This window comes from Rhyacophila brunnea, unplaced genomic scaffold (genome assembly GCF_057557595.1).
Source record: "Rhyacophila brunnea isolate RB1 unplaced genomic scaffold, BYU_Rbru_1.0 scaffold_23, whole genome shotgun sequence".
NCBI lineage: Eukaryota > Metazoa > Arthropoda > Insecta > Trichoptera > Rhyacophilidae > Rhyacophila > Rhyacophila brunnea.
In genome coordinates, this window is record NW_028232893.1 from 2,391,507 (window position 1) to 2,418,025 (window position 26,519).

Below are 26,519 nucleotides of genomic sequence, written 5' to 3' on the forward strand. Positions count from 1 at the left end.
TTACAGTGGCACACTTTCTATCGGAAAGAGTTGACCGTATACTATACGGTCTCCAATTTTATTAGATTCAATATGAGCATTAATTTAATTTTTATAGCTGAATTTGGCAAAATTCATGAAATCAAGAATGAAAACCTAACAAATATTTTTTCTCTGTGAAGTCTTTTTGCATCCGCAGGCAGGTTAACAAAAATTCTCGTGTCATCCTCCATTTTGACAAATGCATAGATCATTATTGTAGGGAGGCCAACATAGGTAGCGGATCAAAAAAAAGTGACTTAATGTTGCTAGATCAAAAAATAAATATGCCAAAACAGAGGGAATGTTATATAATCTAGATCTTTGTTGCATATTTAGTTCAAAACTGCCAAAATGTAACATAGATCATTATTGAGGGGGAGGCTTCAATTATGAAATTTATCGAACAGCCTGCTTGCGACACAGGGCGGCGCGATGCAGAATTTGAGTACAATTGCTCAAAGGTCATTTTTTATTGATAAAATTCCGATAAAAATACTTTTTTGCTGTTCAATTTTATATTAGTATTCCGTTGTACCGCGTACATACTTAGTACTTTTTTGTTATTGTTTAGTCTGAAATATTGTGAAAATCAGTCAACCGACTAAAATATAATTGTCATTTAGTTGTGACTAATATACATACATATATTATGTTGAAGAGATAAATAAATTAATGCTGTTGTTGAGTGTAGAAAATAAACAATATTTTAATGTTAAAAATAATGCCAAGATATATAATAATTCGGAGTCGCGAAGTCGTTGCGAACTGTAATTTATAAAAATATGCCAGATTAGGTAAGAAAATAAGCTAGATGGCAGAATAAAATTATAGATGTCATATCATAGATAAAATTATATCATTATTATAATAGATAAAATTATAGATTTTTTCAAAATTGAAAAAAAATATGTCTTACTTAATTATTATTAACATTGTTATTACAAGAATAATGATCGAAAATAAAGTACCTAAGTTATAAGTCATAATTATGTATGTAGGTAACATTTAATTTAGGATTAATTAAGATATTTATACAATATAGGTATAATATATATAGTTTTGATTTATCTCTCTGTAACGCAGCGCGACACAGTGCAGTACAAATACACAGACGCACACTCTCTCTGTTTGGGCATTGGACACATTGAATGCAATGAGCGCATCGACAGTAACGTTGACTGGTGGTATTGCCACCTCGTATTTTTATGGTGGCATGTAGATTTTCAAGAAAATCTGGTAGAATGTTCTAGCCTTATTAAGAGGAGTTTAAAGCTGTCAGCGGTGTCGAAAAATGCTAGATTTAACGCCATACGCCATATGCAAATTTTAAAACGCCATAATTAAAAATGCTAGATCTAGCAAGAAAAATGCTAAGTTGGCAACGCTAATTATCACTATTGACGACACTTTTAGGACATTTAGAAAATAAATAGATTGAACCTACTGATAAAAATGTTGTGTATCACTGCTTTTACTGTACCTATAGCAATAAAAAAACAATTTACTTTGATATTGTAGAATAACTTAAAACTTTACATACCACAATATAAGTGGTTTTAACGCAACCGGTGAGAAATTCAAGTCATTATATTAACATTATTTTCAAGCATGCCTACTGTGTGTTCATGAATTAACTATCAATTCCGCTAATGATAGGCAATTGCTGAAATAGCGTTCGGTTCGTTTAATAGTTCTTGTAAGTAATAATTTCTACTCTCTTCATATTGTATGGCTGCACGCACCGATGGTAACAATATCAAATCATCATTAAAACACTTAGCAGCGTAAAATAATACAAAATTTAACTTTCTTCAATCTTCAGATAAGACTTGTCGGCAGTGGCGAAGGGTGGAGGTAGCTGTTAAGATTCGCTATAAATAGTGCACACTAAACTTTTTTAGTCATATGTATTTGTTTTTATTGAACTAAGACTACAATATACAGATGGTGTTAGTTAGTTTTTCAAAATCAATTAAACCCTGCCTAAACGAAACCATAATAGTTTTGGTCTAATTTGGGAAATACGACAAAATTATGCACACTCATTCATTCATAGTTATTTGTTTTCGTTGGATTAAAAATACATATTACACATATTATTGGTTAATTTTTTTAATTCATTAAGCCCTGCCTAAACCAAACTATAATAAATAAAAAATATTATTCTATTTATAAAATATTCAAAGTAATGTATGATTTATTTGCATAATTTTAGATATTTTATAGATAGACATGTATTTTTTGACTATTATCTATTATGGCTTGGTTTTTCAGGGTTTAATTGATTTTTAAAAACTAACCAACACTATCTGTAAATTGTAGTCTTATTTCAATGAAAACAAATAATATGTATGTCTGAAAAAATTTAATGTGCACTGCTTATAGCGGATCTTAACAGCCTACCTCCACCCTTCGCCACTGCTTGTCGGTTATGTCTCGGTTTCAAATACGTCGAAGAAAGCCTTCTCTCATCTTCCTGTGTACATAAACACGTTTTTCAAATTGTGTTTTAGTTCAAATTAAGGGTATCTACTTATACAATGAATTATTGGCGATTTTTAATACATATACTTTAATAATGGAGCTGTCGAGTATAATAATCAGAAAATATATTGCACAATTATATAATTTAAAATGTTCATGGCCATGAGGTATAATAGCGCCGCAGGCGACTTTTTTCCTATTAACGCTAATTTATGATGTGTGTTTATCTCACTTATCTGGTCAAAGCGACACGCCGGGCCCCCCAGGCTAAAGCCCTGTCAGCTCTCCCCAGCCATGACCTACACCACTCCGGAATTCGGGTGGACACCGAGAATTTTTTGACAGTTCCATTAGGGATTAGGTTTCTAAAAAAACCCGACATTAGTGTTTCGAAATTTTTGTGTTAGAAATTAAAATCTAAAAATTTTTTCTAAAAAGGGTGCTGAAGAAGAATTACAAATCATTTTTTTGCCGTGTTTTTATTTGTCGTAAGCCCAAGGTATAGTTTATTGCCTTTCAATTTCAATGTTTAAAATGATTCTGATAATTTTCATGTTTGGGGGGTGCCAGGGCCCCTTGCCCCCCCCCCCTATGGTGCGACGCTGGGTATAAGAATATACCTATTGAAATTCTCGTATGATTATAAGTAAGATTTGATGCCCTTTTGATCATGTTACACTTAAAACAAATAGTAAATAATGATGACAAACCTTATTAGACTTATTTATGTTGCCAAAATAAGAATTTGACCTTTAACAACAAGATTGCAATTTCGTACGGTAACTTAAGGTGATATCACCGAAACGGACGAAATTTATCAGCACCGTAAAGGGAAAGTTAAAAGGTTTACTAAAATGTATTAACAGTGAATATCTATTTATAGTAGAAGTAAATAATGTATGATATTTTCAAACACTTCGAAATTTCCAAAACATTAGATTTTATTGATCATTCTTTACTTATATTATGGTTATTATGGCCCCCACATCTTGAAGCCGGGTCACAGCGAAGCATCTTCAGCGGGCCCCTACTATAGCTAAGGTAAGAGGCAGTGTGACGCTCTAAAGTAGCGTTTAGTAATAATAGCCATTAGTAACTCAATTTGGAAAGAGCTTCAGAGAGTATTGAGAGCTATTCGTTAAAATTTGTCGCAATTAAGTAGTGCGCATATAGCATAGTGGTATATATGCATGGGCGCTAAACCCGCGAGATGCAGGTTCGATTCAATTCAATTGGTTATAATCTATTGTCTCAGACGTTTTTCTTTAAATTATGTACGTTCAATAATTAGAATGTTACATTTTTAAATCTTGTGAATTATTCGTTGAATAAAAGAAATAGCCAATTAAAAAAAAAGAACAGGTTAGAAGAAATTTGTGATGTCTCCCTTATCTGTTCGACACGCCACGCCGGTCCGCCCTCTGAATCCGGGCCCCCAGGCTAGAGCCCTGTCAGCCCCACCCTTATGGGGGACATGATGGCTATATGGAATAGTATCTACTAGGTTAGATTTAATAATTTCTAGTTCAATCTCAGTTATCCTATTTAAATAACAGTGTTTGTTGTACAGCATATTGGTTGAAATGCCGAATAACAATTGAATTATATTTTTTGTTTTTTTTTTAACTTTACATTTAGGCTCCACATTCTCATAAGGTTCTCTCCAAAGCCTTTAGTTTGATTACCTATTGCATAATATTCCATTTTCGAAACGTCTCGTCTTCTGCCCTTTCGGCGGCACTCTATTCACAATTGAGCACTTAATTTTCATATTGACCCTGCCCAAGGACCAAGAGCGATCAGGCAATGACCCAACAATGCATGGGAGACAATCCGATCACGCCATTGGTGGGCAGGCCACGCCAATTGGACTCCTTAATGCACTTAAAGGGGCTTCAATAAAACACTTTTTATACTCTAATAACGAGCCATCGCCCATTGACTGGTACATTGTCTGTACATTCTTTTGTATTGAATCTCTCTGGGCAATTTAGTTGTGCGTCATTCGGCTTTTTTCTCGATTAGATTCGTGCCGGTTCCTACTGACATCAACTCGACTATGGACTTCTCGAATACTCGGTCTATATTGCCGAGTATTATTTTAATTCGAAGTTAATAAAAACTAATTTTATTTTATAAAGGGGACTAAAGCGCGAAATATATTGAGGTGCATGTCGCGTACTATCACGTGACGTCACGGTAAGCTGCCGCTATGGGGGGAAAATGTGTGATGTCGTTTTAATTGGTGTTTAAAATGTTATCAGACTGATGCTCCCATCCCGTAGCACATTTTGAACTTTTAAACGAACATTGTCAGTTAGCAAAATTTGCCAAAATCACCAGAACAACAATGAGGTCACCTCACGTTACTAATGTACCTCAGTGCATGCACTGCATCGACACCTGCATGACTCAATGAACGTTTTTTATCATTTTATAAATGCCTACACATTTTCGAATCATGTCAAAATCGCGTGTTTTTTGTTTTTAGCGGTTGGCACTATGTATTTTACAACGTTTTTATTAGCTCGTATTATTGTTTGTCCAGTACAAACCTTGCAATCAATTTTTAACTAACTTCCCGACTAGCTGGACATTTGAAACTTTTAGAATAAGTATATCAGAACACGATGCCAATGCATACTTTTAATACTTTTAGCCATCTTTAAGCTGAATTGAATTCATTTTCAGTTAATTCTGTTTTGTGTGGAGAGTTATTTCAGAAAAATCTGTAAAAAGTAAAAGACTTTTATTGGTTGCTAAGGGGGTGGTCCCAGCAACTAAATTACTAATATTTACGTGCGTTACTATGGAAATCAAAATGAAAGGTCAAAATGACATTTCAGTAGGTATTCTATATTTGTTTGTTTGTTTGTTTTTTATTTACTTCATATCAGGTACAAGTACATATTGAGCAAAATAATTCAACAGAAAATTTAAAAACGTTGTAAGTATATAAAAAGTTCTTTTTATCTTGTAATTATTTTATAAGAATGTTGTCTATTATCTATGGTCAGCGGGTTGTTCAAAATATTATTGAATTTACAGAGATCGTGTTCGTTCAAAATATTTTGCAAAATGACGAATCGATAGACTAAATTTGTCGCCGTGACAGCGTGATAGTACGCGATATGTATCTCAATATTTTCACAACTTAAGAAATCAGAAAAGATTCTAATCTAACATTGATATACTACTGGATGAATCATATGCTTCTTAAAATGACGCACGATTTTCAGCGACTCGGCCTTTGGTAAGCCCGATCTAGCTTGCATCTTACTCTAACTAATAGTCAGCGCATGACGACTTGCTCTGTCTGTTTTGCGTTGCAGCCACCCTTAGGTTCACTATTCCAAGAACGCAAATTTAGTTTTACAGCCAGGGCAATACGGGTGAAATTCGGGAATCCATGTTATCGGTCTTAACGCATTATACCTACAAGGAAATATTATAAGACGATATTCGTAATATCTTTTGTGGTACATTTTTAAAATGACACTTGTATGGGAACTGCTCATCTAGTAGTAAGTATATCAATGTAATCTAATCAAGATTTAGTTAAATTTAGAATATTGTAAAACAATGTCAAAAAGATTTTTAAAGCCGTTTATTTTTCTCATTGGACCAGTATTAACTAAATAATAATATATAACATTGTGAAAATAGGTGCCGACCGACATGGCCTCCACATCCTGAAGCGGGTCCCCTACCTATCGCTAAGGTTAAGGGCAGTGAAATTTTCTACAGTAGTGTTCCTCGAGTGGTTTCCACGGAACTCCAGGGTTAAATGGTGTTTCGTGTACCTTTAGCGATTTTTAAATAAATCCAGTTGATTTATTGAATTCTTGGCACTCAGCATATTATTATGAAGCACTGATAGCGACCTCCTTTTGTGGTACCAAGTAACATGCAACTCTTCGCAATATTGGATAAAAAGCCACTTTGTAAGTTAGGAAACACACTCAAAATAATTTTAAAATAAAATAATACACGTGAATTATCATTTAATTATATCAATCATTATATCACATCAAATTACGTCACACGGCCGCATATTTTTAAATATCAATAATCATGAAGGAAAATAGCGCAGCAGGCGACTTTTTAGTATAAGAGCAAATTTGTGGTGTGTGTTCTTCTCACTTAAATGGTCGACCCGCCACGCAGGGCCCCCTCTAAACCCGTCCGATGATTCTTGACAAAAATTAATATTACGCTTCTGATCAAAAACTAGTTAGGAACACCTGGCATAATGTATTTAAAAGCTTAAGACGGTGCTTCAGTGAAACGGCAAATAATTTTCAACTATAGGTGCGACGAAATTTCTGACTGGCTGGCAATCGGAGAGCGAAAGTCGATCTGTGAACACGTCAATTTGTTTTGTGATGGCGACGGGGGAATTAATTCGTAAATCGTGTAAACATGACTAAAAAACGTTACCCATTTACTTGAAAAAGAAAACATGTCAATGAATATATTATTATTATTAGTAATAGAACAATAGCCGTAACATTAAATGGACGCATGTTGACTTTTTATGACAAATTATGTTTTGTTCTGCACGTGTCATTTGCACAATCTTCGCGTAGCGTAGTCACGATCGTTTTAGTTAGACCATGCCCCAGCTGAAGGATAGCCTTAAGTAGATGTTTTTTAATGTTTCACGAATTATTCCAAGGCCAGCTTTATGCATTACAGCCAGCTATGTTATAATATTATTATATTCCTAATCGTTAAAATGGTTAAAGTATTCCTAGTAAAAAATATATTTGTGAATCAAGAAGTGCAAAGTGTTAGGTAGGTAGATTTAAAAAAAGAACAATATAATCTTTGAATGCCGAAAAGCTTAAAAATAAACAAAAATGTATGGTCTGCGAATTCTTTATAACCTTTAGTCCTAAAGAAATGACATTGATAGGACATTGAGATAGGCAACTTAAAACTCACGGTCTATACATTATTATATCTACTACAGTAAAAATGATGGATTATCCAATAAACACAGAACCGTTCGCCTCAAGATCTCAAAGTTTCTCGAAAATATTTAAAATAAAATCGTGTTCTTCTTGAATGGCAAAGTAACACGAAGAGATTCGCCTGCGGCGCAATTTATTCTTTATTACAACTCTACATAATAGATAATTTATTTCCATTAAAAAATATACATTTCAATGAAAAATATTCCTATATTCACCGTTAGAATATACAAAAATCTAGACTGCTTGAATTAAAACAAACACAACTTCAGCCTGCGGCGCTAATGAAAATTTAGCTTCAAACGGTGGTTCGAAGAAGAACAGGAAAATATGCAGAAATCACCAATATTATGAAGTAAAATGTACATTTTATGATTAGGTTCCTACTCGGACAATAAATTAGTCGCTCGTGTAGATTCACAAGATTATTAAAAATACTATTACCTACATATTTCCTGCGATATTAAAATGACTTGTTAACCACTAAATGACTAAAACAATAATTGTGTAGGTACTTATTGATCACTTTTTGCACAACAATTATAACATTAAATAATGCAGATTGGGGTGTTTCCTTTAGAATTTTGAATTGCTTAAGATTACAGCCAAAAATAGTTACGTATACCAGTTTTTTTTAAATTATTTTCTTCGCCGATAATGCAGCAACCATACAGTAAACAATCGTCGAATTAAATTCTGTCTTATAATAATCTTTTCGTCCGTGAACCCATTCTATTAATTCGACCGTAGGTTGCCAACATTAAAACGTTGGTCAGCATCGGGGTTGCGGGAACAGAAATTAATCCGCATCGCACATTTTTGCTAATCATAGAACCCTCATTCACAACCTCAGAGTAATGATATATGGAGAACGCCTATTACCCGGCAAAGTGAAGCCGTGTTTCTTGCGTTTAACGCGCCGTAGAACCTCGATTTTATTATTATCAACTTAACTATGAAACGTTATACGATCGTGTTGCGTCTCAGTACGGCTACCAAATTTAAACACAACATGATTAAGGCCATGCATTAGTTGAGGCACGGTCTAAAAAGATCGTTGCTAGGCGATGCGCGGATTGCGGGTGGCGGGTGAAAATGACGCCTGTCAAACGAAATATTAGTTGTCATATAAATCCAACATACGACCATTTTATGTTCTGTTTATTGTTCTATTAGTAACAATAATAATATATTCATTGACATGTTTTCTTTTTAAAGTAAATGGGTAACGTTTTTAGTCATCTTTACACGATTTTAGAATTAATTGACCCGTCGCCATCACGCAGCAAAGTGACGTGCTCCCGTGTCAACATTCTCTCACTGAATGGCAGCGAGTCCAAAATTTCGTCGCGCGTACAGTTGAAAATTATTTGGCGTTTCACTGATGCGTCACCTTAACCATATTATGTTCTACTAAAATAACTAAACATAATTACCATTAACTTATTTAACACAAAAATAATAAATTTCAGCAACACGTACTGGCAGTTTTTAATTAAATGAATGTAATCAGTCAAATCCATATTTACCGGTTACGTTTACAAATAATATTTAATTCAGCCGTAGAAATTCTATCTTACTCTAACGCATAGTGCGGATATAATATAAGCGTGTCGAATGCTTACTCTCTCGCACTGATGGTTCGTTTTTGTTCAGGTCTTGTTCACAACATTAGTTAAAAGTCAGAATTGCTAGGTTTTTCCATAGTGATGGGAAGCTTTAAAAAAACTCATTTATTGAATTAGGTATTGCAAACTTAGATAAGTGCCTACCTATACAACATTTTTATTGTTTCATATACACATTACAAAAGCCTAGTTAGGTATAATGTTATTTATTACAATCATGTAAATAAATTGCATTTTTTAATGCTAGCAATTTAAATGTCATCAGTTGTAACAAAAATGATGTAGCTACTTACCTACATATTTACCTAAGTTTCCTACCTACGTGTAGGTACTTACGTAAATGTATTTTTATTATATCAGCGGCTTTCAAACTATACGTCTTAAAAAACTGATTCTCTTTTTTTGTGAACTTCATGAGCGATTATTCCAGGCATTTGATTTGACTGTAAATCGATAATTATCACACCCACTGCTCAAGACGGTCCGATCTGCATTTAGTGTCATAATGTCAACCTGAACGCAGTTTTGCATTAACATTGGTGATTTACTACATTTTTTTTTGCTTGTGCGCTTTTCCATAAGCACTTTAAGCACCCTTGAGTGCATGGTGACCTCAGTCTTGGGTACCTAACTGCTCCTGACATTTTTCAGTCGTAAAAAAATACAGGTGCCTCACACCGAACGTAAGGTCCCGTGATACGGTTGTGGTGCGGGGCGGTGGAGTTTGGTGGGACCATTAACTTCAATATATAACCGGCTGTTTTTAATCGGTTAAAATATTGATAAAATTATAATGCTATATTACGATACTCAGCTCTATTTTACCATTTTGCAGCATTATTCAGGAATTATTACCGTTAGGCCATCCTCCCACGGCGCAACTGAAGTCCGACGGAACTGAAACTAAAATTCCAGCCAGTATCTAGCTAATGTATTTCAATGGCGGCTCGCTGACGGCGAGACTGGTATCTCTCAGCTTCAAAACGGTCGCGAAGAGACGCGACATGCTAGTCGCGCGGTCTCTGAAGTTTTCAGTCACCGTAAAACAGTGGTACCAACATCATTAGATTAGGTGAACAATCATATTTTATTACCAAAATTGGTCGCGCTGCGAACATGTGTCATGCTATAAAAATCATTAACAACCCAAAACGTAAAAAGTACAAGATAAGCAAAATTGAAATAACCTAATTCTATTCGAATAAACGCAGCAGCGCGCGTGTGTCGGTTTTTGTACAAAACAGCTGATGGTTCAGTTTGACAGTTTGAGGTTATGTGATTATTATTTCAAGTGGTTTCAGTAGCGCCGTGTGCGAAGCATCACATTGGCCAGTTTACGAGTTCCTTCACAAACCAGTTCTGTCAGATTTCAGTTGCGCCGTGGGAGGAGGGCCTTAGTTTTATGGTGTTGCCTTTCAGCAACAAACTGTATTATTCTCAACTTTTTTTTGTCTGAATGAAATTTCATTTAAAAATTTGCAGTTCTCTGCAGTTGACAAATTGTACTGACAAAATAGTTATAGCTTTTATTCACAGGTGCCACTGTTAATTTACAATAATATTACACATTAATTAAAAAATAATATTTAAATTAAAGGGTTGTCATCATGCATTTAAGGGTTAATATAAAGAAAAAATCCTTCGCTGTAAACTCGAATTATTGTAGATGCTAAAGGAGATAAATCGATCCGTATCGTAAATGTTAGTACAGTAATGTAATGTGGTAAACAAAGGTGATTAATTTTATTACTACCGCGATGAATAGGTAATAGTTTTTTTTTGTAAGTACGCTTATGTATCGCCTGTATTTCCAATCACCTGGGTACGTCAATACGTAAAAAATGCAACCTTCATCTGACAGCTACGTTAAAACCGATCAGTGGTATCAGTGGACCACCGCACCGAGAGGCTCCGCGACTTGCGTATGTGATAATATAATAATTATTTATATTTATCACGTATAGGTTAATTGATAAGACGCATTTTATTCAGTGCATAATGCGAATGATAGCCAATATATTTTTATTTGTTTTGTTCATCTGTTCGTCGACTACAAAAAATGTTATAAAAATGTAACTGCACCAAAGATATGAAATTGAAGCAAAAGGGGGGGGGGGACGACTCAGCCAATCTCGCAAATTTTCTAACAGGTCTGCACACAGATATGAAACGACCATGAAAAATAGTATTAACAATTTAATTACAAGTTCAGCGCATCTATTGTGTACAGTATACACTATTGGCGGCTATCGAGGGTAGTTTATTGTATGTTTGTATTGAGGTATTATAATTGTTAACCGTCTAAGTCTAAACAGTCAAAATTGTCTATCTCGCTCTTAAAGTTAGCACATCCAAGAGAGATGCTGTTAAAACATAGCACTTATTGTAATAATTACAACTAACTATTGTAAAAAGTATAATACTCAATACAGAAATATAAAAAACTACCCTCGATAGCGGCCGATAGCAGTCTTGTGTATAGAATAGATGCGCTGGTCCCACTTCTAGAAACAATTTATAAATTAAAACATAGTTGCCTTATTTATAACATAAGATGTTACATTATAATAAATTTGACAAAATTAATTACTTATAGTTTATATCATAAATACACAAATGATAATAACATTACAATCTAAATTCTAAAATTTTGATAAAGAGGTATTTGTTGAAAATTGAATTGGTTCGACGAGGTTTTGTCCATTTCAAAATAATATTGATTACTTGTTGCATATCTATAACTACTGGGAAATATGACAAACTGATAATTGCTTCAGCTATTTTGTTATGGGAACAAAAGAAGACTCCACCTTATATAAATTATGCATAATTGAATTGATATTTTGAAAAATGTAGAAAATGACTTAAAACTACGTAGGCAGGTACGGAGTCAGAATTGCGACTACGCACGGTTCTCTGTTGGATCTTTTCAGTTATTTTGTATGTATAGATGCAAAACCTATAATAAAACGTTTTACTTAGAGTTAAGGCCTTGAATCACCGTACTATGTCAACAAAAAGTCTGGATTGGTTGGGTACTTCTTTGAATAAATCTATTGACAGTTGAAATAATATATTTCAGTTTGGGAACGAAATGGCGCGTTTCCGCCCCGCAGAACTCTTGCGTGACTTGCGTGACATCCTGTCGATTAAAATCAAGCCTCAACAACTGTTGCATTTTAAATTCGCCGCCGCCAACTATACAAATACGTTAATTACACACCTGATAATATTGTTTGTCACCTGTCTAATTTGATAAATTCTTATGTCGTTTTGTAAATGAACATCTGACAATTAGACCGGTGGCATTTAGGCATCAACACCGCCGATCAGAACATCTTTCAGGTTGCTTACCAATAATTATTCAGCGCCGCCATTTTTAGGCACAGTGCCATTTCAACAACTGTTTCAACGCCAGGCCATTTCGGCGCTGATATATTTTTAAAATTACATACTGGCATAATATGGCCACTCAAGCGATAGCAAAAAGACATATTAATATGTTCGAGAAGTTTGTTTTGCGATATCAAGAATCGAGTTAACAGTATATAACCATAATCAGTGATCAAAATGGAAAATTTTACGAACCAGAGCCCTTGAGAGTTTCCGAAAATATTAAGTAACATATTTACTTATCTAATTTTATGCATATTTTATAAAAATCAAAGTGTTTGATTTTGTGCTATGTGGCCAAGCTAGGTAATACGATCAAAATAACTTGTCCACGAGACGGAGCGATAGCTTCGGAGATTTAACGAATCGGAACTGCGCTCCGATCCATTTCGAGCCCTGACCACAATACAAATTTCATCAATTTTATCCATCTGTATAAGTTGTCCGTCGAGTGAGGGCGCCACGTGGTAACATTTGACATATCATTTTATACTTGTGATTAGTTTAATTCTAAATTCGAATACCGGACGATTTAGGTAGATCTATTTGTCATGACTCAACCAAACGGACAGATGAATAGGTACAAATCACAGTCGTAAATGAGAAATATATCAATTTAATATATAGTTTAGTCTACTAAGTTGGTATCTACCAACAATGTAGTCATTTCATCCAATAGATTTTTTTTTAAGTTATAACCAACAAACAAAACAGACAAAGAAACACCGGTAAGGGTTGTTCTTCATTTGTCCTGACTGCGGAGGGTCACAACCTTCACCATCATCACTACACAGTTCTGAGGGTCATTGATGGAGAGAATCCTTAGATGTCCTTCGATATTTCCCGTAACGATTAACGTCTCAAAATTGTTATCACGAACAATGACATTAATATGGACGAAGCATCTGGAAAAGAAAATGATACTCACTTTATTGTCGGGTCTGCCGAATGGCATAATCTGTTCTAACGCCATTACAATAAAGGTGATATTGCTATACATTCCTGATGCTTTTTGTTGGGTCTGCCGAATGGTTCGGTTCAAACGGGTTCGCTCAAATGAACATTGACATTAGAAACACTGCTCTAACGCCATTACAATAAAGGTCATATTGCTATAAATTCCCGATGCGTGATATCGCATAATTGAAATTGCGCGACGTCTACCTATACATGCGAATTTACTTGCTAGCTACTGTATTGAGTGCGTCGTCCATTAATAATGTCATTGATCACGAATATTTATCTTTGCCCGGCAGTGATTCCCAACCTATTTTATGTGGCAGAACCCTTGGGACACTTTATAGAATGAAATAACCCATACATATCCGACACAATATATTAAGGTCCGGATTGGAAAATTATAAAATATACATATAAAGCAGTAGGTAGTGACATACCAAGGCAAAGTAAAGTGGTCAAAAAAGCCGTCTATTTTACACGTTTGTAAAGTTAGGAGTAAATAAACAGTATTGTAATACATTATTACTATATAGGCGTGGTACAGTGCGTAAGGCGCTGGCCTTCCACTCGCGAGTTCTGGGATCGATCCCGGTGAGGACACAATATGTATTTGTTTTTCTCAGAGCCTGGGTGTGCGATTGTTCAAAAATTACTAACAACCACCTTGTACGAAAAAGCAAGGAGATGGTTATTAATAATTAAAAAAAAATACTATACCGTAACATTAACGATGTCATGGAAATTTTAAATGCTTTGACAGAAATAAAATTAACAGTGCGTAGTAGGGCGGTGACCTTAATTACTGACAATTACTGGATTCCTCGATTTCAGCAGATCAATAAACACATACTTTCAATAAACAGTAATGTTATAAATTATTACTGTTCACATTGCTATCACATTGTCATTCAAATTGTAAACACTATGACAGAAATAAAGTTAACAGTGCGTAGTAGGTGGTGACCTTTATCACTGACAACTGGATTCCTCGATTTTTACGAATTAAAACCCTTTTCACACTATTACTCAATTTGTTTTAAGTTGTAGCTTTTACTAAGTAACTTTACACAGAACCCGGTTGGGAATCACTGGTGCAGTATATGGAAGTCCATGTAATTCAGAGCATCTTCCAGAATATTTATAAGTATACAGAATATTTATTTATTTAAGAAAACAAAACATTGCGGACGTAATAAATCTAAATTCAATACGTACACAACATGAGATTTACATTATAACAAATATTACCCTCACAAGAGAGAAGAAAAGAATATATAAAATAATAATAATAATAAATATACACCGTCACGTCACCGAAAATATCTACGTCTTTGGGGAGCGCATTGACAGTCTCGCACACCACGCTAATGGTGCGTGATAGGCTTGACACGAGGAAACGGTTCCGATCCAGAATAAATCATGGCTGCGACCACGCAGGTAATTGACAGGCGCATGTAAATTCAAATTCATTAGGACACAAGGATTGGAAACCATCCCTCGCGATAACGTGCAAAAGTGTTTCAAGAGCAAAAGCGACCTACGAGATTCAAGAGAGTGAAAAGTAAGCATGTCTTGCAGAAAGGCAGTCGGAAAATAATCATTTGACGAATTACCGAAAAGAAAATAGTTAAATGTCTTAAAAATAAAAAGATCGAAGAAATTTCTTCTGGACGTGTTCTAAAATAAGCTTATAGGAAACCTCATAAGGACACCAGATAATCGACCCATATTCAAGAATGCTACGCACTAATGAGACGTAGAGTGTACGTAAGACATATTCTTTGTCGCATGATGAATCGTAGAAGTTTACTCGCACGTAGAGCTCTAAAATATTGTTCACATCGTCACGTCATCAGTTCATACCACAAAACAGTTTAATAAGATATCATCATCATTTATGGCACTACAACCCTTTGTGGGTCTTGGGACACCTGTTACCCGTCTATATATTATTTTACAACATTTTTATTAGCTCGTATTCTTGTTTGTCCGATGGTTGTTTGTCCAGTACAAATCTTGCAATCGATTTTTAACTAACTTCCCGACTAGCTAGACATTTGAAACTTTTAGAATATATCAGAACAGGGTGCCAATGCATTATTGTAATACTTTTAGCCATATTTAAGCAGAATTGAATTCATTTTCAGTTCATTCTGTTTTTTATGGAAAGTTATTTCAGAAAAATCCGTAAAAAGTAAAAGACTATTATTGGTTGCATATGGGGTGGTCCTAGCAACTAAATTATTAGTATATACGTGCGTTACTATGGAAATCGAAATGAAATGTCAACATGACATTTCAGTATTCTATATTTGTTTGTTTTTATTTACTTCATATCAAGTACAAGTTTGAGCATATTGAGCATAATAATTCAACGTCACGTGTTATCGCGACACACACACTTGTTAATTATTATTACTTATATATTTGTTTACAATGTCTATGGATATCGTATTAGGTAGAAAGCATTTTCCAATACCACAAAAACGGTCAGCGAATATAATACGTATTACCCACATATTTGCCATGCAGAAAATTACACATAATATATACAGGAAATTCGATACGTTAAGGCATATATCAAATTTACTCCAGTTCTAGTGTTTTTACAACCGCAGATTAGATTCAATTTATTCTTAGTAAAAATATGATAGGTGACATGTTAGAATGTTGCATATTATTACGGTTCCCACAAACTTAATATACGAGAAGGGAATTTATTAAACAAGACAAATTTAAATATATAATAATAATTACAAGATAAAAAGAACTTTTTATATACCACGTTTTTAAATTTTCTGTTGAATTATATAAACTTGACAATTCTATGTATTAATAAATACTTTTTTTATACTTGATAGAAATACTGAATACATGTTATAGAATATTGAAATGTCATTTTGACATTTCATATTGATTTCCATAGTAACGCACTGCTAGGACCCCCTTAGCAACCGACAATAATAACTTTCCATAAAAAACAGAATTAACTGAAAATTAATTCAATTCTGCTTAAAAATGGCTATAAGTAATTGTCGTCGTGTTCTGATATATTTTAAAAGTTTCAAATGTCTAGCTAGTCGGGAAGTTAGTTAAAAATCTTCAATCGTCCAATACAAATCTTGGACAAACAAGAAAAAAAATGTACTGGACACAAGAAAAAATCTGTACTAGACAAACATTAATACGAGCTAATAAAAACGTGGTAATAAAATTGAGGTTCTACTCCCGTTACACTCAAGAAACGCGGCTTAATTTTTCCGAACAATACCCACTCTCTTTATATTATTACTCTGAGGTTGAGAATCACTGGCTGATGCAGTGAATCGTGTCTACTTTGGACCTCGGCATATCACTGTTTTCCTAATTATTATGAGATGTATACATTTTGATTACGTAATAAAACGTACCATTATCTAATAGATTGTATTTTTTCGTGAGTGTAGACAGCATTGAAAAGTACCTGTTTTTTATGTTGATTGCCTAACCGAGCCTTTGGCCGACCTTTATTAGAACAGGTAATTCTGAATTAATCTTGTTTGAATCAATTTTGTAGTTGGTAAATAGTGTATATTAAATTCCATAATTTTAGATTTCTAGTCCATAGTTATTTCGCTTGAAACACCATTATCAAGACGACAGTTGAAATACTACCTACTAAAAATTAAATTAGTCTAAAAAGATCGTGGCTAGGCGATGCGCGGATTGTGAAAATGACACGTGCCGAACCAAATATAATTTGTCATATAAATCCAACATGCGTCCATTTAATGTTCTGTTTATTGTTCTATTAGTAAAAATAATAATATATTCATCGACATGTTTTCTTTTTCAAGTAAATGGATAACGTTTTTAGTCATCTTTACACGATTTAAGAATTAGTACCCCCGCCATCACGAAACAAATTTACGTATTCACACCTCGACGTTCGCTCTCAGACTGCCAGCGAGTCCAAAATTTCGTCGCGCGTATAGTTGAAAATTATTTGCCGTTTCACTGAAGTATCGCCTTAATGTTACGCTATCGTAAAATGCATCGATGATTTGCCATATAATTTTTTTTCAAATATTTCAAATTCAATTTTTATTATTTTTTATTTTATTTTACCATATATTGAACATTACAAATTATTAATTTAAGACGTCCACAACATGACATTTAGAAACAAAGAAATATTATTAAAACAGTATTATACAAAAGTTATTAAACAGTAGAAAAGTATATCTAAATACAAAAAAAAAGAGCTAAGCAGACCCTATTATAAGAATTTATAAAACAACGTAAGGATGAAGTGCAGTGCCTTTTTAGTTCTACCATAGACATCTAGCGAAAGAAAACGAAGTATACACTTTAGTACACTTTATTGTATGATTAATCCATACGTATAAATATATTTTTTAAATTCATATATTAAATTTCATAATATTGTCATATATTTTTTTATGATTATATTTTTTAATATTATGAAATACTTCAATATATTATTTTTATTCATTTAAATAAAGTCGATTTTTTTCAGAAAATATAACATGAAATCCATTATATTTATATAGAATCAAGCTTCGTTATTATTAACAAACCGAATATCACTGGCTTGCTAATTGGACGAAATCGGTCCTGATCGTTATGCGGTTACGTGGAATAAGTATTGTTTTGTGTTATATTTTTAAATAACTCTGTCTTTCCAAAAAAAAATAGTTAACACCAGTAAAGTCATTTACAAAAGTTGTCATACCCGCACGAGATGTTACTTCATGTTTATATGGGTAAACGTTCACGGACGGCAAAGCGTCGCCCCTTTGTTGAGTAGATATAAAAGGTCGTGTCCGGAAATTTGTACGTATTCAGTTCGCCGTGTCACACTTCACCGTGAAATGTTGTATCAGAAATATATGGTCGTATATTAAAGACCGTCCAACCTCTTTGGGTCGTATAGGACTGAGATACAATTCATGTCTAAATAAAACACGCTTCTTGTCGGTTTACAGGAAGCCAGCGGCAAACAAATTTTGAAAATAGCCGATATACTAGATTATTTGTTAGGTAAGGTTAGATTTTCATTCTTAAATTCATGAATTTTGCCACAATCGGCCATGAAAATTGGCGCGGTTCCCGCCTGGCTTCGTAAAAAAAACTACCGAAATACTAGGGGAAAACAGTAGAAAATAGGTATATAATTAAATTAGAAATACAGAACAACGCGTAGGTAGGTACCTAATTTTTTCATCTCGGTGTTATATAGGTATATGATCCTATAGTATACGGTCATCTCTTTCCGATAAGAAAGCTCACGGCGAACTGTGCTACGGTGAAATGTAATACGAACAATTTACATGTAACCATATAAGGTAGATAGATACCTAGTTATAATTTCTTGTTTTGGGATTTTTATTATTTTGACTTTAATTCAATAAAAAAATTAACACGATAGTATAATCGGTCAAATGAATGTCAGTGTCAATAATAATTCAATATAACGTCATGATAACAAAAAAAAACTTAATAGGTATATGTACAAAACATTCCAAATTCGAATTTAGTCATTGTGTTCGAAATTCAAATATTATGTATTTACATTTGACATTTGGGGCTACTGGTTGCAAAGAGAGTTACCACTTTAAATCTGTTAATAATTTTGTTTTTTTAGTATATTTCAATACATGTGCCCCGACTTCGAAGCTAAATATGCTATTGTAAATTCTACATCATTCTTTATGAGATTCTGTAAATGAAGTATTGTTCTCAAATGACCATTTTTTATTACAATTCAACGACAGAATATTGATATTTCTTTATGTTTATTAATACTCTTAGTGTTTGTGGCAATGCGAGTCAAGTGAAAGAAAAACTATATTAATATAGGTACGGTTAGAGTTGGGTATTTCCCGAAAAAATCTCAATCTCGAGATTCGGGATTTTAAAAAAAACCTGTAAAAATCCTAAAATCAGTGTAAAAACAGACAAATTCCAAAAAAATATGATTTTTTTTATTTATGTAAGAAGACAAACAAAAAAAAAAAGTAGGTAAACAAAAGTAATTCAAAACATTACTTATTAAAATAGAATTTCAAAAACAGACTGTCAATCGCGTACGCTTTTAAGATACAAAATTCCCTGATGTTGCAAAAATTGCGCTCATTTTGAGTCGACGTTGGCTTAATTGTGTTGAATGCCCCGATCAGTCTTTGAACGTTTTGTGTTTCTGTCCACTTTTTTTATATATAAAATTAATATTTGATAATAAAGAAATCCCGAATCCCGAGAAAATATTCTCGAGATCCGGGATTTCCCGAAATGTTAAAAATTTCAATTCTCGAGATTCGGGATGGAAAATCTAGAAAATTTCTCGAGAATTCCCGTCGAGAAATTCCCGAAACCCAACTCTAGGTACGATCGTTATGACAATAATATCAATATTTTACACACACTATCTATGAAATATACCTACTCCAATGCTGGGAATAAAATGATTATATCTATTCATACAAAACGGTTAAATGATTTAATAAAATTTTGTATATTGTAATTTTGTACATTTTCGTTCATTGTCTTCAGCAATTATTTATTACAATTGGTTTATTTATTTATAAACTTTCCATGCACATTACATATGAAAATATATATATATAATACGACAGTAAAACAGAGTGCCTACTTACATAGAATAATACCCCGTTTACACGTACATGGATTTACTGCTGACAGTAGGTACGTATTATCGCGCCATAATAAGAAAATGAACGTGTAAACATGTATTATCCTGCAAGTTGCAAGATTGCATGCATGAATCAAAAAAGTTCAGAATCTTGTAAATTTTCACCACGGGACAGTTTGGATTTTTTCGATATATATGCACCTGCGCAGTAGAAAGATAGTGGTGAACCTGCCGGAAAAAAAACTAACTATACCGCGCGGATAGCCGATTTTCACGACTGTCAATTAGTAAAATACAATGACAACATCGCGTTTCGCTTACTCTTGAAGAATGAGATTGGCGAGACAGTCAGCACTTTTACGTGTAAACAGTTATTGTCACGATAGCTTAAAATACACACTATTGGTGCAAGTAAATCCATGCACATTAACAGGCGCTATAATAGTAAATATTACAGTCGTATACAACACCAATAAAATACAATTTATCGATTAAATTTGAAATAAAACTAAAGAAAAGCAATACCATAAAGCAGTACTTATATTAAATTATGAAAATAAAATAAGTTGGGTAGGTAGCCAACAGAAAAAAATCATTTATTGCAATGCTTGATAGCCTGGTTGGTATTCAAAATTGCAATAGAATAAATATTAGAAAGTGAATGAATCCTTGGTGAAGTTTGTGGAGGTAACCGATTTGGCAACTAGTACCCCGAGTTGTATGATAGTTCTTATCAGTCGTGATAACAAGTACCTACCTATGTGTCGAGTGTAACGCACTTCACATGTCAACTAAACCGACGTTTTATACTCCATTATTGTTACTTTTTAAATCTCAGCCATTTAATTCGGCCCCTAAAAATTGACAATGACATATTTATCGTAGAGACGACAATACAAATAGTTCCTATTATTGATTCTACAATATTTGTTAAATCATTTTTAACTAAGAATATCATAAATGCTATCTTAAAGGTGAGGAGACTATACTTATAGCTATCCAGTGACAAAAATATTACCTACGAAAAGAAGAAAAATAACGGTGGAGAAAACCCCTGTCCCGGAACCGTATGATTTGCACATTTAATTCAGACTTGGATTCGTATCTAGACCGTGGCGTCATAAGTGTATATAGTACGTAGCGATACTAACGAAAACAGCCACATAACTAATAATTAGCATTGCTACTGGATGAACATCAAAATAAAATCGCGTACGGACAACCAATAACGTAATGACATGCTGCGGACCGCATTTCCTATATTGTTTCTATTGGTCGTTCGCACGTGCAATTCGTCCCCAGCTAACCAGTACAACCAATTTCAGTTTCTCATCGCATAACTGTTGATCGACGTTATCGAGATAAATATTTATATGTATCGTGTGTCAAGGAAGTAGAATGTGTAGCTATCATGTAAAAGAGACCACAGAAACTGAAACAATAGCGTCTAATTCAGATGTGTTCAGAGACAGAACCTCAATCATAATTTTGTACATACTTGATAATATTATCTTCCACATATTAAAATAGTTTTCATTACAAACATTATCTATTAAAACCGTTTTAATTTTCATTTCCTACGCACACCCTATTATCTACCAATAGTTTTTATTTTATTTTTTAAATAAAATATATAATTATCTCTTCTATAAACAGTGACTAATCATACGTACATAGGTTAGTTTTTATCAAAGCTCCTGTAATCCTCCGGTCTGGTATTGTCCATAAAAGATCAGACCTGTTCACTTTCCATCCTCACTTCGCACTAAGTCATTCTGAACCAAGTCAATTAGAAACAGTGCCTGAACGTCACTTGGACTTAACACGTCTCTAGGAACAGTGTAGATATAAGTAATTAATTTTATATACTTAATACTTTTTTGCTGTTTGATTTTTTTAAATTAAAAACGACATGGCTTTTGTTGGAAAAACTTACAAGATGCAGTCGAGTGAAAATTTTGACAATTACATGAAAGCTTTGGGTAAGTGGTTAAAAAATATTGTATTTTATTTTTCGATTATACCTACTAGTTTTATATATACTTATAATTAGGCTTACCATACGTCCCGGTTTCATCGGGATTGTCCCGGTCGCTTCGGCATTTTGTCCCGGCTATTCCGCGTATGAATGATTGTCCATAATAAATTATCATGATTGACCGTAGTAGCGTATTTATTTGATGAGACAGCGGTGAAGGGTGCGAAAAAAGTTCATTCCAGCGAAAAGTACGGACTGGTACAATAAATAAAATAATTTAATTTTCTGCTGCCGAATGTCTGCTTCTTCTTCTTTTCTAAATTCTTTAAATCAATTTTTGGTGGTTAAATTTGTTTCTTTGCCATACCTATATCCCGTTCCTATCCCGGTTTAGAGTTTCATAATAATTATGGTAAGCCTACTTATATATTATACACTAAGAAATAAAGTAAAACTATCCAAAAACATTTAAAAAAAAATTAAAAATTAATTTAGCTAGATACAATAAAAAAACTGTTTTTAAATGTGATTTTGTTTCATTCATGTTATAATTATATTATTATGTATTGCTGTTTTTATCGTTAACGTAAGCGGAGAAAAATACCAAGATTGCAATTTAATAGTATTTATTGGTATTTCACATTTTAAAGTGTTTTAATTAATATTATATTGTGAACATGCAGAAACCAGATTCTAGATTTTTTTCAGATGAAATTTCTTAGATCTGTACCGGAGAACGTAAAAAAGCTTCCACGTTTAAAATTGAGGAGACATTTTATATTCTCCGTAAGCTCTCACATTTGATTCTGAGAGCAAAATTTTAAATTGGTAGCTCGGGTCACCTTCAATCTGTAACATCTTTTCAACAGAAGAAATCCTTAGATTTCTCCCGGAGGAGTTAAAAAAATATTTCTCGATCCCCTTCTCGAGATTCAAAATCTTGAGAAAAAAGTAAAACTGAAAACAATTTCAGAAATAGATATGTATTTAGAAATAGCAGGGAATTTTATTGGTAGAAGAATTTTTGTGGCAATAAAAAATTGAGAAATTAAGTTTTCAGTTATGAATATTGCCACTTACCACTCACTTTATTACTGTCAAATCGTTTGGAACTTGCAGGCAAAATCAGCAGTTGCAGCATGGTATGGTAGATTATGTATGTTAATTGATAAGTGTGTTATATTGATCTGTCGATTAATTTTGGACAAATATGTTACGATAACTCTGAATCAAGTTTTCTGCCAGTGGCGCTAATGCACTGCACTTTACTTGTATATGCATGTATATAACACAACCTCAATCTACTGAATAACCACCAGATTAATATAGTACCCACTTAGACTATATATACATCTAGACGCCACCCATTGCATTGCTAAATGAAGCTGCGTGCCGTGCGTTTGGTTTGTGGGCGAGCGAACGCATTCGTACACAAATGAGACCATAGACCATTTCGCTAGTGCTCAAAATTAAAATATATTTTTCTATTTTTTTTACGTTTTATAGTATTTTTAAGCGGTCAAAATGCAACCATTAGGTAAAAATATCCATAATTTAAGTTATTTTAAAGACACACGGTCACTTGATATTAAAATATATAATAATATACAAATAAATTATCACGAACATGTATCAACTTACCTATGAAACATAATACCATCTTCTTGCTTATCAGTACGGCTACCACATTTTAATACAACACACAGAACCATCTTTTCTACTTAATTAACTAAAAATATTTACCACTAACTTTATGTTTAACACAAAAAATAGCAATTTTAGCAACACGGTTATCGACGCTTAGTTAAGCAATAAGGTAAGATTTGGCGGCTACACCGTATCAAACCATCTCCCACATCTGTAAACCTTTTATCTTACTCTTGCGCGTGTCGCAGAGATTATAAGGGTGCCGAATACTTTCTCACTCGCACTTGTGCATCGTTTTTGTTCAGGCCTTGAGTACCCATTTATCTAATGTGCACAATACTAAAAAAGACTAAAATTTTGAATTCATTTAAGGTTGACTCTATTCCTATGTAGGTATGTCACTGCCTATTAATTGCTATACGCGTAAAATTCATAATTTTAACATTTCTGTATATATGCCAGTCAGGTAGGGATTCCTCAAAAATTTTCAGTGTCTCAAGGGTTCCGCTATATAATAAAAGTTGATAATCACTGGTCTGGGAATTGAGATCACAATCTGTGTATTGACCTATTGGCCTAATCTAATCTGTCCACTGTGATATTAAGATGCATGTGAGGAAATCTGGTAAACATCAATGTTGCAGAAGCCATTTTGAAAAGATAATATGATATTGTAACAACGCAAAGTTATCGAAATAGTCTTCTGTTATAACACAGTATGAAGAGGTCGCGTTGTATAGTGTCACTAATATGGCCCCCACATCCTGAAGCGGGCCCCCAGGCTAGGATCTTTTACGGACCCCCTACCTATCACTAAGGGTAAAGGCAGTGTGACGCTCTACAGTAGTGTTTTCTAAATGGAGTACGCGGTGTATGTTTAGTGTTTTTTTGTATGTTTGAATACATCCGTTTGAATTATGGAGTTGTCGGGTATTGATACACAATTAAAAATTGTATCGTGCAATCACATTATTTTAAATAGTAATACTATTGGAAGGAAAATAGCGCCACAGGCGACTTTTTTACTATTAAAGCAAATTTGTGATGTGTGTTTATCTCATTTATCTGGTCGACTCGCCTCGCCGGGTCCCTCCTGAGCCTAGGCCCTCAGGCTAGAGCCCTATAAGCCCCCCTTGTGGGGCGCCATGGTCACTAATTACTAATAAGCTGTTTTTTGGGTAATTAATCTTTAACGTAGAACGAATGTATGAACGCAAATTGCGTACAACAACGAAATGTTGGATTTTAACCAGAATTTAAACAAATTTACTATTTAAACTTACTAAATTATTTTGAATACCGTATATATACGCAAACACGAAAGGTAGCAGAATTAAATACGTTTTATTGTATTATTCTCACTATTGATATTTATTCTATGTAAACAGACACCATCTTAATGATGTACCTACAAATTATTTTCATTGTCGTGTCAATTAAAAAATATTCGCGTTAGAAAACACTGTGGCCGCGATGTGTCAATAGATTAAAACATTAAATTGGTAAATGTGCCGCAGAGGTGGACATGAGATTTTACAACTTTCTTTTTAGACCAACCAAACCTAATCTAACCTACCCCGACGTAATATTGTCTTAGTTTGTGATAATGGTGTATCAAAATGTACGAAAATTTCAAATTTTCAATTAACCCTTATTGGATCGAAAAGCCGATGCGCCGACAGAAAAGGGTGTTTATTATAATTGTCTACATAGAATAAACTTTTTTCGTAAAAAAAAAATATATATAAGCTCTTGTCCACATCTGCGGCATAATTACCCATTAAATCATTTAAAGTTTATGTTAGATCAAATCGATCCAACGTTATTAGTGTTCAATTTATTTTGTGCAATTATCATAATTTTACCGTGGTATGCAGCATTGCCAATTCTGTTTTTCTTGCCTGAACTACATTTTTGAATAGGCAGCTTGCAAAATTTTCACAATGCTGTTAAATTTACCATTTTTTCGACACCGCAAACAGCATAAAACTTTTCATAATAAAACTAGAATAATATTATGTCAGATTTGCTTGAAAGTCAACATGATTGTCTTTTGTACCGTACATAAAATTAATGTTAATTACAAAACGACGACAGTTGACTTACCTGCATTTTAATTTTATGACTTATTTTATTACTTGTAAACTATTAAATTTTTATTCGATCCTTTGTATTTGGAAAAACAATGTTAATAATACTATTATGACAGTATTTTTAATGCTTATTTCACGATACTTTTTGAAAATTGAGAAAATCTAGCATTCATTATAGTGAATGACAGTTGGCAATATTAATGGTATGTCATTTGTTTTTTTTTTGTTTTTAATAATTATCGAGAAATCGTAATTTTAAAAAAATAACAAAATTTTGATTGTAGAACACAACGTTCTGTTTTGATATCGTTATTTCGATTTGTAATCCATGTCTGAAACTTGTGCAGCAGCAAGATGAAATCTCTTCAAAACCGCATTTGATGCACTTTCTTAATTTCAAAGTTGCATTCCAACTAACAACATGCATCTCGCTAATTAATATCTACGTTTATCTCGTCGGATCCGTTCACTGATTACTTTACCATATTTTCTAGAATGCACTTGTTCTGATAGTTTCAACTAAGTAAAAACAGGGATTTGCATCCCGGATAGAAGCCTCGGTCCCGGGATTTCAAAATTAGTACTTTTTAAAACGTTCAATCAAATTTTATGTCATATATTGTGTGTATTGTAAAAAGTCTAGGACGATTCGGCGCCGGGACAACTGGGCGCCACGCAATCTAA

The 26,519-nt window shown here is 33.5% G+C and overlaps 3 protein-coding genes across 3 annotated transcripts in view; 2 read left to right on the plus strand and 1 right to left on the minus strand.

Moving 5' to 3' along the window:
- Positions 1–26,519, plus strand: part of wkd (TBC1 domain family member whacked) — a 422,625-nt gene that overhangs the window by 199,627 nt on the left and 196,479 nt on the right. The gene's annotated exons all lie outside the window — the stretch shown is intronic.
- The window catches only part of LOC147069352 (neo-calmodulin-like), a 103,535-nt gene that overhangs the window by 75,319 nt on the left and 1,697 nt on the right, over positions 1–26,519 (minus strand). The gene's annotated exons all lie outside the window — the stretch shown is intronic.
- LOC147069353 (sodium/calcium exchanger regulatory protein 1-like) overlaps positions 1–26,519 on the plus strand; it is a 39,580-nt gene that overhangs the window by 2,583 nt on the left and 10,478 nt on the right. The gene's annotated exons all lie outside the window — the stretch shown is intronic.